This window comes from Stenella coeruleoalba, assembly GCF_951394435.1.
Source record: "Stenella coeruleoalba genome assembly, chromosome: 12".
NCBI classification, from domain to species: domain Eukaryota; kingdom Metazoa; phylum Chordata; class Mammalia; order Artiodactyla; family Delphinidae; genus Stenella; species Stenella coeruleoalba.
Window position 1 is genome coordinate 15,114,280 of NC_137158.1, and position 13,471 is coordinate 15,127,750.

Below are 13,471 nucleotides of genomic sequence, written 5' to 3' on the forward strand. Positions count from 1 at the left end.
GGATACGTTTTAAAATATAAAGAACTCTTGTAGATAAACATAAAAAACATTAAATCTCCATGGAAAATGTGACAAAGACATGCACAGACAGCTTAAAGGAAAAGAAATATATGTGGGCATTAAACATATGAAGAATTGTTCTGCCTTTATAGGAATAAAGTAACCTAAGTGTCATTTGTTGACTATCAAAGTAGCAAATTTTTTAAATGATGAAAAAAAGAACCACTAAAACCCATGCTCTTACCAACTGCTGATGTGAATGTAAATATGTACACCCTTTGTTGAAATCAATTTGGAAATATCTATGGAAGGCTATTAAAAAGACCTGGTATTCTCTAAATAATTCTACTTCTAAGAAAATAATTAGGTGCAGGGAATTCCCTGGTGGTCCAGTAGTTAGGACTCGGTGCTTTCAGTGCCATGGCCCGGGTTCAATCCCTGATCAGGGAGCTAAGATTCCCACAAGCTGAGGCGCGGCCAAAAAACTAATAATGATAATCAGATGCAAAAATTATATGTAAGGATTTTATTTTCAACATTGATTTATAACACTGAAATTATCCAAATATCCCAACAATAGAGTGGATAGAGAAATGGTGAATAAGCTATGATTATCTCTATGGTGGACTATTAGAGAACCAATAAATATGTCTTTGAATCTTTGAGAAACAAGCATTGCTTTCCCTATCCATGAAAACACACTAAAAGTGTAATACACAGACATAGCTCAGGAAATGTAGAATCTTGAATAGATACTACACCGTCTTGTTATAACTTCGGTAAGAAAAGACTATTTACTTAAGCCTAGAGTATTAACATAGGAATAGAGATCGAGGAAAATGCATCTCTGTGTCAAGAAAAAGCACTCCTGAGTTAAAGCTGTCATTTAAATATTCATACCAGATCAATATGTCAGGCTATTTTTTTAAACTTAAATTGGAATTTTTCATTCATAAAATATATTGAGAAGCAATGTAACCCTTGAACTAAGAATATGAGCTTTGAGGGCTTCCCTGGTGGCGCAGTCATTGAGAGTCCGCCTGCCGATGCAGGGGACACGGGTTCGTGCCCCGGTCCGGGAGGATCCCACATACCGCGGAGCGGCTGGGCCCGTGAGCCATGGCCGCTGAGCCTGTGCGTCCGGAGCCTGTGCTCCGCAACGGGAGAGGCCACAACAGTGAGAGGCCCGCATACCGCAAAAAAAAAAAAAAAAAAAAGAGTATGAGCTTTGAGTTCACGGAGTGCTAGGATGAGGGTCTATTCTATTTTCTGATAGTTGATGACTTGGGATAAATTATTTAACTCTTCTAAGCCTCTGTTTTCCACTGTAAATGAAAGACCATCAGGACCTCCCTGGAGGTCCAATGGTTAAGACTCTGCCTTTCCACTGCTGGGGACGTGGGCTCAATCCCTGATCAGGGAACTAAGATCCCACATGCTGCGCAGCGCAGCCAAAAAATTAAAAAGAAAAAAAAAAACCATCATACTTGATGAATAGTATTAGGATGAGATTTGAATTAAAGTCAGATTATATGTAAAGTATGTTGCCTAGGTCTCAAAAGATGGTCCTGACTACCAGTATAGTTCCATGGCATTCATTATTCCTAAGCCCCCAAAGCACTTTTATTTAAAGGCCTTTGATTTACCAATTCCATCCACAATTCCTAAAGCCCACCATCTGTCAGGAACTCTGTGCTCAGCTCCACGGGTATAAAGATAAATGAGTTAGCCGTTGTTTGCTGCATTAGCTCTATCTGATAATGCACTAGACTGTAGGGCAAAGTTTGCTACCATGACCCCTGCCCTTATAACCCCATATCCAGAAGAGTATACGATTATAATAAAATATAAAAAGTGCCATTAAAGCACGACGTGAAAACCGCTTTAGAGGTGCAAAGCAAGAAAGGAATAATCACCTTGACAGTGAACAAAATCTTCAAGGATTGAAAGCAAGGCTTGAACTAGAATATTCACTAGCATAGACTTTTGCATTCCTCCCTGTGACTGAAAATAGCATGTTCTCACTTTTCAAAAGAAAAAAAAAAAATGTTAAGATGAGATAATTGGTTTCTTTTGGAGGTGTAAAGAAAATAGCAATGGCATTTGGAATCGTGCCATGCCCATGAACAAGGAAACAGCTGACATTCAGGGATTGTAAGCAACCCTAAACAAACTTCCACTGAAATTACCAAATATATATAAAAGCAGAAGTCAGCGAAAAGGAATAAGAAGAACTTGCCCAGGTTTGACAAGCATCTGAAGCGCTATTGTTGCAATAGGGTCGTATACACAATTTCATCTGCATCATTCAGCAAGTTCTCCTGCAACTATCTAGACAGAAAAGCTGCTGGGGAGGGAAGTAGGGAGATATTTCAGGGCTCTATTCTGTTCCTGCAATTACTTTGCCAGAGACAGGGCCCTAGTTTCAAGCAGGGGTGGTGGAAGAAGAGATGAGTTAGCATTAAAGGTATAGTGAAGGAGAACTTTTAATGACAAAGAAAACTTTCAAGTTACAGGAAGTTGATTTAAGTATCCTTTTAAACCAAATGTCCTTTGCAAGCTAAGAGAACTTGAGCTTCATCTTGGTGAGTACAGATACCCACGAGTTCTGATTGGAGGGTGAAGCCCAGCAGCAAGGCCAGGAGAAAGGGGAGTGGCGAGAGGGGAACTGACCTCTGGTTTAAAGCAGGACTTCAGGTGGTAGCCATGGTGGAAGGAACCACGATGCGGACTGGCTGTGGGTACAAAAGTGGAGCTCAGCCCATGGAGAGAAATAGTTGGCCAGAAATGGCAAATTTCTCAGACACAAACACGTGGGATGTCATATAGAGTAAGGATTCTTAGGCCTAGTCCACTACTGGAAGTTGCCTATTTAATTCACAAACGATTATGTAATGAGGGTGCTGGTGACCACTGTTCCAGTTCAGGGTCCCCCTATGGAGCTTCTCGCTTCTGAGCTCATTAGTTTTCTAAACTTTTCTGTGCTTGTGAGTGTCCTGGGGTGTTACAGCGGGCTGGGTGATGAATGGGGAGTGGAAGGGATAAATGTGCTTGCTGGGATTGCAGAAATCGTAAATATGAGTCAGAGCATATGGTGTAGGAAGGGTAAAAAGAAAACTGAGGCTGGGGCGTGGTTAGAAAGGCCTGGTAAGTCACCCTCAAGAATAGACTTCAACTGTTCTGTAGGCCATGGTGAGCTACTGAAAGTATTCCAAGAGAGTAATATGCTTCAGCCAGGCATTTTTAAATGAGTAACAATGGAGGGTATTTTGAAAAAAAAAAAAAGCATTTAAGACAGGGAAGCCAGTTAGAAGACAACAATAATAAAGAAAAAATAAAAGTGTTGAACCAACACCGGGCAGTAGTAATGGGAGGGAGAAAGAAAATGAGAGAAAAGTTTGAGAAAGAGAGCCTTAAATGTGAGCAAGGGGACCAAGGAGAAAGTGACAATGATGATTTTAATCTAGGCAAATACGAAGCTAGTAATACCATCCACGCAGGATGAGGGAAGGAACTTGAAAAAAAAAGGTAATGAATTTGGATTGAGGCATGCTGAGTATGAAGTAGCAAACAACCAGTAATGTAAAACAAGAAACAAAACTTACATTTAAGGCCATTTTTAATTCCTGTCAAGTAGACGACTAAAGGAAATCTCAACGTTTTGAGACCCAAAAACTAGAAGGTGATTTCTCACAATACAAAAGCATTCTTTACTCTGCATAAAATGGTTCCACTAGATTCTTTCACATCACGACTTTGCCCAATGCATCAAAACCATGATTAATTTTTAAATATTTAGGTCTAGAGATAAATAAAAAGGAATCGCTTTGTGACAGGATAGTGTGAATGCAAACAAAAATTCTCTAGAGTAGAGTTAAAGTGAGGAGATGAAGAGAGGAACAGAGGGAAAGGAGAAGGCAAAAGGGAGGAGAAAGGCAGAGAAAGTCACGAAGCAAAAGGAGAGCATGAATCTAAGGGCAAGAGCAGTCAGTGCGGGAAGCGCAAGAGGGTGAAGCTTCTACACTTTGTAGAAGGGCAGAGGATCAGACGTAAGGATAAAAAGAAACACTCTGATATGAAAGATCAAGGAGAGCATCTCTTTCTGAAAGTCCAATACTCAGTTTGCCTGGTGTGCTCTTGAGGGTTACAGGAAAGGTCCTCCTTAAGGGAGGAACTTTGAAATATCCTTGCAATCTCTAAAGCCTGAAATTCTGCCTCTTATTAGCATTATGACCTTAGGCTGTTTGACCATGGCCTCAAGGTCTGTAAGTGTGAAATACAGATAACAACTAAATGATTGATGCAAAAATTAAATGAGATAATCTAGTACGGTACTTGTAAATAGAAAACATTAAATAAATGTCTGTTTTTTATTATGAACAAGAAGAAAACTCATACATGAGTTCCAAATAATTTAATATTCTACCATTAGGTATTAATTCTTCACCCTTTCCATCTGTCTTTTATTAAATGAAAAGTTCCAGTCACTAACACTATAGTGTGGGGTCCTTAAACCAATCCCATCTTCCAAGCAGAAGGAGGGATTTAGGTAGCATGGTTTCAAAATAGCATATGGAATACTAAAAATCGACTATGGGAGAAATGAAGAAAAATGCCATTTTAGAATCTGGCATGGCTTCCCCCAACATCTTAATAAAATCACTGTGTGTAAGAGACACAATTTTTCAAAGAAGGTGTTAAAAATAAGCACAGAGTAAAAAGACTATAAACTTAGCAAGAAGCAACAAAGTAGAAGATGTGAGTTTGAAATGAAAATTTGACATGGCTTTAAGGGTTCTCACTGGTGAGCAAAGATGTTGGTGGTGAGTTCAGGTGAAAGTCCCCAGAAAAAGGCTGGGTCTAGACACCATGGGGCAAAGAAGCAAAGGACTCAAGATTAGAAAGAGGGTAGAGTTTAATGAAGAGACCAACCTTCAGTAAAGAGGGATACCTGTTGGATTTCCCATCTAGTACTGCATTGCTTTGTTTACATTTATTATACAGCAAACTTGTCCCTCAATATTGAGTCATGAGATTCTGTAAATTATTTTTGGTAATGCTACCACATTAATAATTCTTCCTCAAATCCCACCATAGTGAAAATAGATATTACATTTCCTTTTTTAAAAATCAACCTTTTTAAAGAGAAGGTAATTTTAAACATGAAGAAAATAAAAATTATAAAAATAAAATGCTATCATAAGTTTCTTAGGCAAGAGATGCCCATTTCTCACTTTAGAGGTGATTGATTTATGAATTTGTGGAAAAAAGAAATCAAGAACATGATGCCATGTACTATACCCTTCCTATTGTTACGGTGTCACATTTTTCTTTACAGATAAATACATCTCAAACACAATTCTGAATTATATTTTCTCATATATATACTCTGTGGTACACTGATTGCACTGCCAGCCCAATTCTTTCTCTCTCACGGTGGGTGAAGTGTTGACTCTGAGCATGTTTATGACTTGCTTTGGCTAATGGACTATTAGCAGATGTGATACCAGTCAGAGGCTTGGAAAACCCTTGCACGTTTCCCCTTGCCTGCCCTAGCATCTCCATTCTTGCACCTTTGTTCTCATAACCATGAGAACCTATCTGGTCTACCCTTTTTGAGAATGAGATATGGGAAGAAGAGCTGCATCTTCCTTCATCCTATCTGACGCATTCCCAGTTCCAGCCCTCAGTTAATCCATGGCTGCCTACAGATACATGAGTGAGTCCAGCCAAGATCAGCAGAACCTCCAGTCACTCTATATAGATTAGTGTGTAATACTGAATAATAAGTGCATGTTTCTTCACACCACTAGCTTTGGTGTGGTTTATTACTTAGTATCATCATTCTAGTAGCTCATTGATTCACGCACACACACACACACGCACACACTTATTTGGCTATCTCGACAGTACTATTATCTCATACTTCTCAGTTTCCACCTTAGCACTCTATACTCTGAACATAGTTAACAGGTTTTTAAAATGTTGATTGATAGATGGATTACAGAGAACTGTGTTCATCAAATTTTTAATCTAGTCAAATGTTCTAGCAGTGATTGTTTTTTGTTTCAGGCCTCTTTTTCAGTTTCAAATATTTTTGAGGACCCTAAAGAGCTATTGTTTACGTAAATTATATCTATTGATATCTACGGTATAAGAAATTAAAAACTGAGAAACGTTTTAAGTGCAAGAATCACAAGCACACATTGCATTAGCCATCAGAGAGCTGATGTCATCACAAGTCGTGTGGCCTCTGGGAAACTCCTCTACGTTCTCTCAAGAGAATGACGGGAAAAAGGCAGATGAACTAATATTTGCAAAAGACTTAAAATGAGTACCTGACAAATAGTGATATATGATGTCAAATAAATAAAAATATGACATAGCTATCCTGTGTCTGTGTTTGTTTTCTGAATATCACTACTGTATAGTCTTTAAAATTATCACATATGAGATGACTTACAATAATATGCCTGCCAAGGAAGATATTTAATTGTTTTAAGTAGGAAGTATTACAGTATCCACATTTCTGCATAATGAAGTATTCTTTCCAATACCAATTTAGTTAGGATGTTACTCTTCCACCAAAAAGCAAATCAGTTAAAAATCCTTACGTTTCAGAGGCAAAACACAAAGGCAGCTGAGTGAAAAACACACAAACACTGCTCAGAGCCACAGCATGACACAAATAAAGAAGTAAGCTTTTGGTTATAATAACTGATTAGCAGCCTGCATTTTGCAGATTACGTGGAGGGATACAAAGCCTGTTGGTTCCCACTCAACATTCATTACTTCATTCCCCCTTAATTATAAAACCCTCATTTAACTCAGAGTGGCAATGTTCTCTTTTTTAATTGCCTGCTGCTGGAGATGCAGATGTGACCCCAAAGCTATCTCAGACCACGAGGTAACCTGAAGCATGAAAGCCAGAAGCTGAAGATGAAGACCATGACAAGGAACTTGTATTTCTGATGAAAAGGAGGAGGCATCAGATAATGGTGAATTGCCCGCTTCCAGACTTGAGGAAGAATCTTCTTTCTTGTTTAAGCTATTATTTGGGGGTATTCTCTTAGTCACTGTGGTGCAGCCAACTTAAACTACACAATATATATGATAATAAATGTTTTTAAATTGAATTCTAAAAAATCATGGAAGTAAAGACTTGCAATTTTAAAAGAAAGGAAAAACCAAACATTTGACCAGAAGTTTTCAATAATTTCAATTTAGATTAGCTCGGAATTAATAACAAAATTAACTGTGTATCATCTGGAGTGAAGTGTTAATAACTATGCTATACGTTACCATAGATTATATGTATTTGTCAGTTCAGAATTTATTTTGAATTAGCCTAAATTAGTTTTTTGTTGTCTCCATAAAGGTTGAGTACTTATGGAGACAACTTTTTGTGTTTTTGTGTGATGTTTACAATAAGATTTGAGTCAAATAAAATAACCTGTTAATAACTCTCAATTCTGAGTATTTCTTGGCAGGCGTGTGTGTGTGTGTGTGTGTGTGTGTGTGTGTGTGTGCACGTGCACCTGTGTGTATATGTATGTATGTTTGCTATATTTAACAGGTTTTATTCAAAATTTTAAAACTTTCAGAAGCATAGATGTGTTGAATGTTTGGATACTTGCAGCAAAGTAACACTCAGAATCAAAGAGTTAGACTCAACTCTGAGAATGTTACTTTATCAAGGATGTTTTCTGTCTTGGTATGTTACATCTTCAGTAACTCTAAGTTATATCAATAAAAATGTCTCAAACACCCTTCTCACCACTAATCATAATCCTCTCTCTGATCAAGTCCTAAAAATTACAAAATTATACAACAGGGACGGTGGGGGAACTAGACACTCCTAGGATTGTGTGACTTTAATAAAGTATCATTTCCCCAACCCTAAACATTCATGCAGTTTTCAGTTTTGTTCATCAATTTTATTATAGATTACACAGTTGTGATGCTTAATTTTATGTCAATTCAACTGGACTAAGGGATGCCCAGATAGCTGGTAAAACATTATTTCTGGATGTGTCTGTGAGGGTGTTTCCAGAAGAGATTAACATTTGAATCAGTAGACTGAGTAAAGAAGATTTTCCCCACCAATGTGGCATGCATCCATCCAGTCTGCTGAGGGCCTGGATAGAACAAAAAGGCAAAGGAAGGATGAATTTGCTCTTTGCTTTGGCTACGACATCCATCTTCCCCTGTGCTTAGACGTCAGTTCCCCTGGTTCTTAGGCCTTTGGACTCAGCTTGAATTATATCACCAGCTTCCTTAGTTCTCCAGCTTGCAGACGGCAGACTGGGACTTCTCGGTCTCCATGATCACGTGAGACAATTTTTATAATAAATCTCCCCAAAAAGATAGATAGATACAGATATAGAGAGATATAGAGAGATAGATATAGATATAGATATCTCCAATTGATTCTATTTCTCTGGAGAACTTTACTAATACAACAGCAATAAACATATTTATTTATGCTACTCTTCCCTTTTGTTATTTCTAAAGGAAAGTTGTCAAAGATGTCAAAGTTTTTTATAGTGGAAAACAATGGCTGAAATAGAAAAATATAACCCCCAAATATTTTTTATTTGTATTTTCCCGATGAATTATCTGCAAAATATATGGAGGCAGAGAAGAATATTTGAGGGAAAAAAATACATGCTGAGAAAAAACCTTGAACCTAATGAGTAGACACTAAGAGGTACAGAGATACGAAGTTGCTATGTATTTCTTTCCTCAAACTAAATTTCTTCATCTTTAATTTTTTCATCTGAAAGTTGCAAGCGATAATACAAGCTACTGTGTCTTGCCCCAGATGAATGATACTTGATGAAAGTACATAGAGAACATTTGAGCTCTGTTCATAGATATTTGCACTGAACAGAAATGTTAATTGCTTTTCTGAAAACAGCCTATACAGAAAGTGGCATAAAGGGAAATATTATATGGAGTAGGATTTAAGTAGATTAACTCTAGAAAGAAGTCCTCCAATATTGTTATGCCATGAAACTTCAAAACTTCTAGGATTGGGCTTCCCTGGTGGCGCAGTGGTTGAGAGTCCGCCTACCGATGCAGGGGACACGGGTTCGTGTCCCGGTCCGGGAGGATCCCACATGCTGCGGAGCGGCTGGGCCCGTGAGCCATGGCCGCTGAGCCTGCGCGTCCAGAGCCTGTGCTCCACAACGGGAGAGGCCACAACAGTGAGATCCCCGCGTACCACAAACTTCTAGGATTTAAAAGAATCAACGATTGTTTGCCTGCAACGTTGGTTCATGAAGAGTTTTGCTTTGAGAGGACGTGGGGTAAAAGATGCTCATATTATAATTGATGATATTACTAAGGAAAGAGCAAGGCCATGACATAGAAACAAAGAAAAGCACAAAATGTTCTCCAGGAAATTGTAGGATTTCAAGTGTTTGGGGGTGGGGGGGCATGATGTTAATATTTCTAGTTATTGATAAAATCCTTACCATTTTTTTATACAATCTTCCTAAACTTCCATGCTTGCCTAGATACTAATATATAAGGAGGACAGTGAAGAAAATGGCTATAAAACTTGTCAAAATATCAAGGGAGCTAGAGTTAATATCACGACAATGATTAAAAATGACATAATCATATGAAGTTGCTATTATTTATCCACTTTAAAGATGAGTAAACTAAGGCTTGCAGGCATTAGGTAATCGGGCCTTCAACATGCTTCAATTAATTTGAACCGAGCTTTCTGGGAATCCAAATATTGGTCTGTCTGTTATGCCAAACACTGAGCATAGTGTCTTTGCCCTCAAGGAACAAGAGCAAAGCCTGGGGGAAAGAAAACACTATGTGCAAACACAATGTGACAGGTGGCATAAGTGCAAATCTAATAAGATATAGGCATAGATGGGGAGGGGGTAGAAAAAGAAACTACTGAGGCGGAGGGGGAGACTCTAGAAAGACTTCACAGTGAAGAGAGCATCTGAGTAGCCTCTTGAAGGACCAATTGTGAGAGGCAGAAATGGGAGATATTCCAGGTCAATCTGACAGTATGAATGAGCAGAGGTAAAACATAATAAATGACCTTTATATAACACTCTCCTTATGCCAACCACTGTCCTAAGTGCTTTACATCTACCAGCTCATTCATTTAGTTCTCAGAATAACCCTAGGAGATAGCTACTACAATTATCCCTATTATAAAGAAGAAACTGAGGCACAGAGAGGTTAAGTAACCTGCTTAAAGTCACACAGCTGGGAATAAGCAGAACCAGGATTTGAACCTTGGGCATCTGGCTAGAAAGTCTGCACTCTTTACCCCTCTCAGTAGCAAACATAAGATTTCTTTAGGATTGAAAAATAGTCAGGGTGGTGGAGTGTAGAATGAATGAAAGGGTGAAAATGCTAAAAAGGTAGATGGGGCTAGAGGATGGGGACCTTGAATGTCACTCTAAGGATCTTCTTTTTCATTCTGTAAGCAGTGCATGAAGTCCTCTGAAAGAAAGGCACCATATTCAGGATTGAGTTTAAGAAAAGTTTCTCAGATGGTTCTGTGAAAAAAATAGATGGCAAGCAAAATAGACTTCTGAGGCAGAAGTCTCAGAAAAATCATTGGAAAGCTTCTTTGACAGTGCAGTGAAAAATGGAGAGCTTGAGCCAATCTCAGTTGGAAGAAGTTGGTATAAAACAAGAAGCATCATACTCAAGACTTCTCGGTGAAGTCGCACCTCCCTTTGGGATCTGGAAAAGTACTCGAAAGAAGAAAACAGTCTTGTCAGCATTTTCCACAGCATCTGACTTTTATAGCTATAGGTTCAATTCTGGATCTATGGTCATTTCATTAGAGGTTTTCAGAAAGAAAGCCAAAATAAATAATCTCCACCAATAAAATTAGAAAAGGACTTAACTCTAATAATATAGTTGGCTTTTCTCATGAGGAAGAGCATGGGTATTATAAGATGACTTAACAATGAATTGTTCTAAAGATTGAATGAAATAATACATGGAAAGTGTTTTGGATAAGGTCTGGCACAAAATAGGCACTTAACAATTACTAGCTGCCATATTATTGCTATTATTATTAAAGCTTCACCTGCGTCCTGTTTCTTCAGCCCTAACTCTTCCCTAAGGAGTGCTGTGTCTCTCACCAGTCACTGCAGAGGAGGGTGTCAGTCAGGGGACTTAAAATCATGGTGACACGTTGTAGTACTTCCTCCTCTTGAGGTGTTTCAGGTGTTTGTGCTGCTGTTTCTACCAGAAAGTAGGGCAGTCACTCACCCCTGTGATCCAGAATACATAAGGTACTCAATAAGTGCAAAATCCTCTCCCAAATGGAAGAGTGAGGGTATGTCCCTTCTACTCACCTACCAGGTAAACAGGTAGAAGAAAAGGTGAAAGAAACAGAAGAGGAATCTGGAAAAAACAATTTTATTTTAAAAAGAGACTATTATAACCTATATGCAGCTGTACTGATCTGCATGAGAAAATAACGCAAACTGAGGCAGTTCTTTGTGGAAGAAAGTCTGTGAAATAATAGAAAATCTATATATTGGTTTCTACCCCTGGTTCCTGGCACAGAGCTCCTAAAACCCTTGTAGTTTCTTTCTTTTTTCTTTTTTTTAAACCCTTGCAGTTTCTTAAGTAATAAGGGCATTAGGAGCATTCTTTGTTCTAATATTTGGTCTTGGACCTCAGTCTCTGACACAGAGTTCCTAAACCCCTTGAAATTTCATGGGCGATAGGAGTGTCTTTTGAGGCAATTCTTGATGGGCTCCTGGGTGGCTTTAGGATGGGGCAGGTCATAAGACCAAGAGCTGCCTCCAGTAATGAGAGAGGGGCTGGAGAGTCACGATTTCGTGATAATGATCAATCATGTCCCTACGTGATGAAGCCTCCATAAAAATCCCAAAAGGGTTTGGAGAGCTCTGGGTTGGTGAACACATCCACAGGCCCAGAGCGTGGTGCACCTAACTCCACAGGGACAGAAGCTCCCGCACCCAGGACCTTCCAGGACCTCGCCCTATGCACCTCTTCATCTGACTGTTTATCCGTATCCTTTATTATATCCTTCATAATAAACCAGTTAACTTAGGTGTTTTCCTGAGTTCTGTGAGCCATCCTAGCAAATTATTGAATCCGAGGAGGGGATTATGGGATCCCTGATTTATAGCCTATTGATCAGAAGCCCAGGCAACAACCTGAACTTGCCACTGGCATCTGAATCACTGAAGTGAGGGACAGTCTTGTAGGACTGAGCCCTTAACCTGTCGGTCTGCACTATCTCTGGTTAGTGTTAGAATTGAAATGAGTGGTAGGACACCCATGTGGTGTCAGAAAATAGCTTCCTGCAACACATGTGGTCACAAAAGTGTTCTGTGTGAGCAGTATAGGAGAAACACAGGAGTATTTTTCCTTTTAAATGAGACCTCATCCAAAAAGGGAAATATGGCTATATATGTGTTGGTCTGGGTAGGATTCGTCAAAAAAAAAAAAAAAAAAAAAAAGGAAACATTCTTACTAAGCCCTTGTGCAAAGCAGATGCAATGAATTACCTTCAGTCTACGCCTAGACCCTTAGTGGGGTTTGCAGAGAAGTGTAGTAAGTGCAATATACACAGCTGTTGTACAAGGGATTGAAAAAACATCATTTCACTAAAGATCTTATGTTTTACCCAATATTCTACAGATAAAAACAACAAATAAGAGTAACTTGTATAATACAAACTATGTTTTTTAATGCTTTAACACTATGAAAAATCTATTCAAGAATTACATTCCACCTGAGAATCTAGTCATACTTGCTTATCAAGGAGAGTATCCTATCCAAATTCAATAGTACTGGAAAATGTCTAGCCTCAAATATCAAGTTGATTAATTATTAAAGAAAAATTCTAAATTTGAAGGGAAAAACCAGAGTGCTATAATTTTTTGGAAGGCCAGTATAATTGCTTCTTGCATTATGCATTGAGTCTCTTACAGCCAACTTATATTTGGATTACATTTCCCCAATTATAATTTTCTCCATAACTGACCAAGGAGTTTATCTGAGTCTCCCATTCTCAAATTTTGTTATGATTCATTAGTGACTGCATAATATCTAATTAAGATAATTGTTTAAAATGTTAATATAATCTAACTCATAAGTGTGAGTTCAACATTACAGGCAATAAATAATGTTACAGGCAATAAAACAAGACAACAAAAAAGATCAAGTTAACATTGCCTTAAGACTGAGCTATTCAATTATACATCCAAAGACTTTAGGTAATTCTCCTCAGCTTTGCAGGGCCATGGGCTTTGTTAGGTCTGAAAGCAAACTTGTGCCAATTAGACCATAAAATTAAGACATCCCCTACATAAGTTCTAATGATATAAATAAATATCATCTTGAAGGTTGAACCATTTGTCACAGAGCTTCTGTTTTCATAGTCCAAACCTTTTCTCTAAAATTTTAAAGTATTTAATAGATTTTAAAATATCTGACAAAA

The 13,471-nt window shown here is 38.3% G+C and overlaps 1 protein-coding gene across 17 annotated transcripts in view; it reads right to left on the bottom strand.

Moving 5' to 3' along the window:
- The window catches only part of LOC307195169 (uncharacterized protein), a 665,726-nt gene that overhangs the window by 417,238 nt on the left and 235,017 nt on the right, over nt 1–13,471 (bottom strand). Inside the window, exon 4 of one of the 17 annotated variants that reach the window (XM_079939107.1) lies at nt 10,688–10,725. The exons of 15 other annotated variants lie outside the window; for them this stretch is intronic. The gene's annotated coding sequence lies outside the window, so the exon portion shown is untranslated. Of the gene's footprint in view, nt 1–2,673; nt 2,727–10,687; nt 10,726–13,471 lie in introns of those variants that run through there. One more of the 17 variants, XM_079939111.1, reaches the window with a different exon arrangement.